Raw genomic sequence first — 6,143 nt, forward strand, 5'->3', positions numbered from 1 at the left:
GCATATAGCTCAAAGTCCACAGTCCGGCCCAAGATGGAGCCTGTTCTGTCTGTTTCCTCCTTCACTCCCACATTTAACCTTGAAGGATGATCCCTATCTCAGCCCCTCCCACGGGTTGGTGGGACTCTAAGGGGTTTTCTGGTAAACTGCTACCAGTTATTTCCTTAAAAAGCCAAAGGGAAACTAAATTTGAAATTAACGGAAAACCATGTCAGATTTTTGTAGATACCTGGAATGCACTCTCTAAACTTCACTTGCTCTGGAGCCTAAAGATGCGCTGCTGGGAAAACTGGCAGAAGCCTGAGAAAAGTGAAGATCAGTGTCAGCCTCCCTGGATCTCTGTAGTGCCTGGTTGAGGGAGGAAGGCACGATGCTCTTGTGAACTGGTTTCGGGGTACCAATTGGTTATCAGTCCTTTCTTTCTTATTGCTATTGTTTTCTTGTCTGTTTAATTTTGTGTCTTTAGATCTCGGTTGAGGTTTCTGCCTGCCTGGGGCATGCAAGTTGCATCACTCACATTTGCAGGTTGGGGGCCCCAAAATTAGGCTGGACCAAAAAATGTGGGTCAGATATGGTCCTACTGACTGTTGCCAAGGTGCTTGAAAAGTGTCACCTGCCATATGAACAAACAAAGGATGTTGTTGTTCAGTCACTAAGTCGTGTCCGACTCTTTGTGACCCCATGGACTGCAGCACACCAGGCCTCCCTGTCCTTCTCTATCTCCCAGAGTTTGCTCAAACTCATGTCCATTGAGTGGGTGATGCCATCCAACCATCTCATCCTCTGTCTTCCCCTTCTCTTCCTGCCTTCAATATTTCCGAGCATCAGGGTCTTTTCCAATGAGTCAGTTCTTCTCATCAGGTGGCCAAAGTATTGGAGTTTCAGCTTCAGCATCAGTCCTTCCAATGAATATTCAGAACTGATTTCCTTTAGTATGGACTGGTTTGATCTCCTTGCTGTCCAAGTGACTCTCAAGCGTCCTTTCCAACACCACAGTGCAAAAGCATCAATTCTTCCACGTTCAGCTTTCTTTATAATCCAACTCTCACATCCATACACAACTACTGAAAAAACCATAGCCCTGGCTAAATGGACCTTTATTGGCAAAGTGATGTCTCTGTTTTTTAATATGATGTCTAGGCTTGTCATAGCTTTTCTTCCAAGGAGCAAGCATCTTTTAATTTCATGGCTGCAGTCACCATCCATAGTGATTTTGGAGCCCTTTCTCTTTTTCTTGGGTTCCAAAGGATGTAGCTGCCCTCAAGCCAGAAGCCAAGGCAGCCAAGGTGAGGGGGGTGGGGGGGTGGGGGGATTCCAAAAACAGCTCTAAATTTAGAACATAGGAATCTCTTGATTATTTGAACATCTTATCCCCGATACAAAGAAGCAAATAAAGTAGTTGGGTGGGTGGGTGAGCCTGTGATGTCATTCAGGTTGCAACTCAAGTCTTAGAGAAATTGAAGACAACTGTAGAACTGAACATGGAACAACAGACTGGTTCCAAATAGGAAAAGGAGTACGTCAAGGCTGTATATTGTCACCCTGCTTATTTAACTTATATGCAGAGTACATCATGAGAAACGCTGGACTGGAAGAAACACAAGCTGGAATCAAGATTGCCGGGAGAAATATCTATAACCTCAGATATGCAGATGACATCACCCTTATGGCAGAAAGTGAAGAGGAACTGAAGAGCCTCTTGATGAAAGTGAAAGTGGAGAGTGAAAAAGTTGGCTTAAAGCTCAACATTCAGAAAACGAAGATCATGGCATCCAGTCTCATCACTTCAAATAGATGGGGAAACAGTGGAAACAGTGTCAGACTTTATTTTGGGGGGCTCCAAAATCACTGCAGATGGTGACTGCAGCCATGAAATTAAAAGACGCTTACTCCTTGGAAGAAAAGTTATGATCAACCTAGATAGCAAGCAGAGACATTACCTTGCCGACTAAGGTCCGTCTAGTCAAGGCTATGGTTTTTCCAGTGGTCATGTATGGATGTGAAAGTTGGACTGTGAAGAAGGCCGAAGAATTGATGCTTTTGAACTGTGGTGTTGGAGAAGACTCTTGAGAGTCCCTTGGGCTGCACGGAGATCCAACCAGTCCATTCTGAAGGAGATCAGCCCTGGGATTTCTTTGGAAGGAATGATGCTAAAGCTGAAACTCCAATACTTTGGCCACCTCATGCAAAGAGTTGACTCATTGGAAAAGACTCTGATGCTGGGAGGGATTGGGGGCAGGAGGAGAAGGGGACGACAGAGGATGAGATGGCTGGATGGCATCACCAACTCGATGGACATGAGTCTGAGTGAACTCCAGGAGTTGATGATGGACAGGGAGGCCTGGCGTGCTGCGATTCATGGGGGCACAAAGAGTTGGACACTACTGAACGACTGAACTGAACTGTCCTTTATTTTCAGAGAAGGCGATGGCACCCCACTCCAGTACTTTTGCCTGGAAAATCCCATGGATGGAGGAGCCTGGTAAGCTGCAGTCCATGGGGTCGTGAAGAGTCGGACACAACTGAGCAACTTCAATTTCTCTTTTCACTTTCATGCATTGGAGAAGGAAATGGCAACCCACTCCATTGTGCTTGCCCGGAGAATCCCAGGGCCGGGGGAGCCTGGTGGGCTGCTGTCTATGGGGTCACACAGAGTCGGACACGACTGAAGCGACCTATCAGCAGCAGCAGTCCTTTATTTTGCTTCCCAGGTGCTACTAGTGGTAAAGAACCTGCCTGCAATGCAGGAGACATAATGAGACATGAGTTCAATCCTGGGTTGGGAAGATCCTCTGGAGGAGGGCCTGGCAACCCACTCCAGTATTCTTGCTTGGGGAATTCCATGGACAGGCCCCAGTACATGGGGTTGCAAAGAGTAGGACACAACTGAGTGACTTTCACTTCACTTCACTTGAATTTAATTGGCTTAAAGAAATTAAATATTTATATAAACCAAATATATTCTCAGAAATATAGAAACTAATTCAAATATTTCTCAAGGTCACATGATCTAGGGTAATCCTGACGGGGGAAGCTAGTTTAAATTTGCTGGTTTATTTAAAACAGGCATGTATTTAGAGTTATTCACAATAAATACAACTCAGACATACAACTTTATTCCACATAGGATTACTAAAAGTCAAATAAGTGCCTGTCACCTGTTAAAGATTTTGTTAGCCAAAAAGATAACCAAAGATGATGGTCAGTTTAATGTTTCACAAAATTTTCATGAATAATCCAAATATAATTGTTAAAAACAAGAAAATTAAATAGATGTAAGTAAAAGTTTACAAATGAACTTTTTCTTTTCTCTTTTTTTCTTTTTTGACTGTGCAGCTCCACTTACAGGTTTTAGTTTCCCAACCAAGGATTGAACCCCAGCCAGGGCAATGAAAGAGTCCTAACCACTGGACTGCCAGGGAACTCCCTACAAATGAAATTTTCAACAATAATTACTCTTTATGGTAGGTCTGGCATCTTTGGTGGTTCAATGGTAAAGAATCTTCCCGCCATTGCAGGAGATGTGGGTTTGATCCCTGGGTATGAAAGAGTCCCTGAAGAGGGAAATAGCAACCCACTCCAGTATTCTTGCTTGGGAAGTCCCATGGACAGAGTAGCCTGGAAGGCTATAGTCCATAAGGTCACGAAAGAGTTGGACACGACTTAGCGACTAAACAACAATGGTATGTCTACTTAAAAACAGTTTCCAAAATCTTTTTGGACAACTTGAAACCCTGAAGTTATACTGAGTTGAGTTAAATGATAGATATTCACTGCATATCTAGATCATTTCCAAATATGATACAATACTGAAACATTAACTTCTGGACATAGGTTTACCCACTTTGGCTTCCTTTACAGAGGAGCTAAAGATACTTGGTTTTGTTAATAAATGTGTTTTGTGCCACAATGAAAAATTTATTATGAGGAAGAATAAACTTCCAGAAATTGTGAAATATATCTATAAGTTAACCAGTCCACAAAATACTAATGTAACAGATTGCTTACTTCTTAGTTTTCAATAGGAATTAAGAATGCTAAAACAAATGCATAATTTAAATTACTGGAAATAATATAAGGAACATCTTTATAAAAGGAAAGTAGTATGTGTTTATGGGTGAGGAAAGGTACCTTTTAAATAATCTGCCTGGAAAGCAAAGATTTTGTGTCTTACCAAAATAATTTACTGTACTTCATGTTATCTTTATCTTAAGGAAACTCAATATTTTTTATCAATGAAAAATTTTATTTAGCTCAAATAAAATCAGACATGGAGCCCATTGCTTATTGAACCAAACCAGCACTGTCTTATCAGCTACAAGAGGGCTTTTTCACTTGATTTTTATTTTTCCAATTTGCCTGACAGTCCAATGAAGTTATCAAAATAAAAAGTAACTTCTCTTTATCAAACCACAAAAAATTCATTATTCTATTCTATAATGTAAATGGAACTTAATACCAGCCACCCTCCTTTTGCCAACTGTACAAAAAATTTTAACTTATTGTCAAATGCTGTTTTATTTATAATGTGTACTTAGATTATAACATTGTAGTTACTAGAGTTATTGTACTTAAATTTGACAATTTTTAACAACAGCACTGCAAAATTATTAAAGAATGATAGGCACTAGAGGCCAATTATTTTAGACTATGCTTTTAATGAAGAGAAAGAACTCTAAAATTATATGTAATGCCAAAAAATAAACACTTTTGATATGTCAAGGTTTTCGAGATTATTAGCAGTTTTATTTTTTCTCAAAAGCCTAGTCATATTTTTTTTAATAAATCTTTTTTTTTTCAGGCTGCTTGCCACTTTATTTTTTAATTGAAGGGCAATTGCTTTACAGAATTTTGTTGTTTTCTGTCAAACATCAACAAGAAAAGTATGGAATGCTTCACGAATTTGCATATCATCCTTGCGTGGGGCCATGCTAATCTTCTCTGTATTGTTCTAATTTAGTATATGTGCTGCCAAGGCATGCACAAAAGCCTAGTCCTATTTTTTAAGACAGTTAATCTGCAAATAAAAAACCCTGAATATTAAAAGACTAAGGGTTTAGGGTTTTTACAACCCTGTAACTTTCTGTGCTTGCCTTCAAAGTCTTTACATGTTACTTTGGTTGAATCAATATTTTCAACAAATTTACCCAAAATCAAATTCTAAATTAATTTTTTTTGACCTGGAACCAACTCTGGGATTTTCCAAAGGACCCCTAGAATATTTATTCTCTGTCCTTGTAAAAAGAAAAATGTTAAGCTAATTAGGCTTATTTGATATGTTAAATTACAAAGGAAACACTGCCAAGTGATATTTAGCTTATCTTTGTACTGCTGTTGCTAAGTCACTTCAGTTGTGTCCGACTCTGTGCGACCCCATAGACGGCAGCCCACTAGGCTCCTCTGTCCCTGGGATTCTCCAGGCAAGAATACTGGAATGGGTAGTACATTATTAGCCTAAGTGTTCCAGGAATTATAAACTTTCTATAAATCTGATATGCCTTCTATAAAGTTATCAGCCATAATTCTAGTTATTATCTTAAAAATATTGGGTGTCACAGAAATAATCAAATTCCTTTGTTGATTCCATTGTAATGAACTCTCATCAGATCTTCAGTCGTGGGCATTTTACAGTCCTTTGTCATTTACAAGCATTTACTTTTTTACTTTGTTGCTTTTACAAAGATGAGATTCCTGGAGAGGACTTTATGGAGTGTTCTTGACCTCTATCATCACTGTCGAATTACAGGGTGTCACAACTTGGGTACACAGTATTTCACAACTGAAGAAGACCCCACCTAACACCCAGCCCTGTGTAAATGTGGAGACCTCAAAATCCAATTGACTATGGAGAGAAGTAGGCAACATTGAGGTAGACCGCTTTCTTCCAAGAAGTCAAATTAAGAACGTTTCTTTCCATTCCTCCTTTCTTCCTTTACCATCTTTTTTCAAATTCTTACATGATTCTTCTCTCCACCTATTTTTGCCTTGCTCTAGCCTGAAACGATAATTGTTCACATGTCTCGGGTCATTACAAAGAAGGGTAAACTGACTCTTGGACTGGCTTTGATGCTGGTGATCTTGTCCTTTCTGGCTGCCATAAACTTCTCCCTGATTTCCAACACCCCTGTTTCTCTGGAACAAGC

At 39.9% G+C, this 6,143-nt stretch overlaps 1 non-coding gene across 1 annotated transcript; it reads right to left on the reverse strand.

Annotated features, from left to right (window-relative positions):
* Positions 1 to 4,879: 4,879 nt before the first annotated feature.
* On the reverse strand, positions 4,880 to 4,984 carry LOC128058065 (U6 spliceosomal RNA). Its single transcript, XR_008200396.1, has one exon. It is a non-coding gene; the product is annotated as a U6 spliceosomal RNA (small nuclear RNA).
* Between the last annotated feature and the right edge of the window lie 1,159 nt (positions 4,985 to 6,143).

This window comes from Budorcas taxicolor, chromosome 1, assembly GCF_023091745.1.
Source record: "Budorcas taxicolor isolate Tak-1 chromosome 1, Takin1.1, whole genome shotgun sequence".
Taxonomy (NCBI): Eukaryota; Metazoa; Chordata; class Mammalia; order Artiodactyla; family Bovidae; genus Budorcas; species Budorcas taxicolor.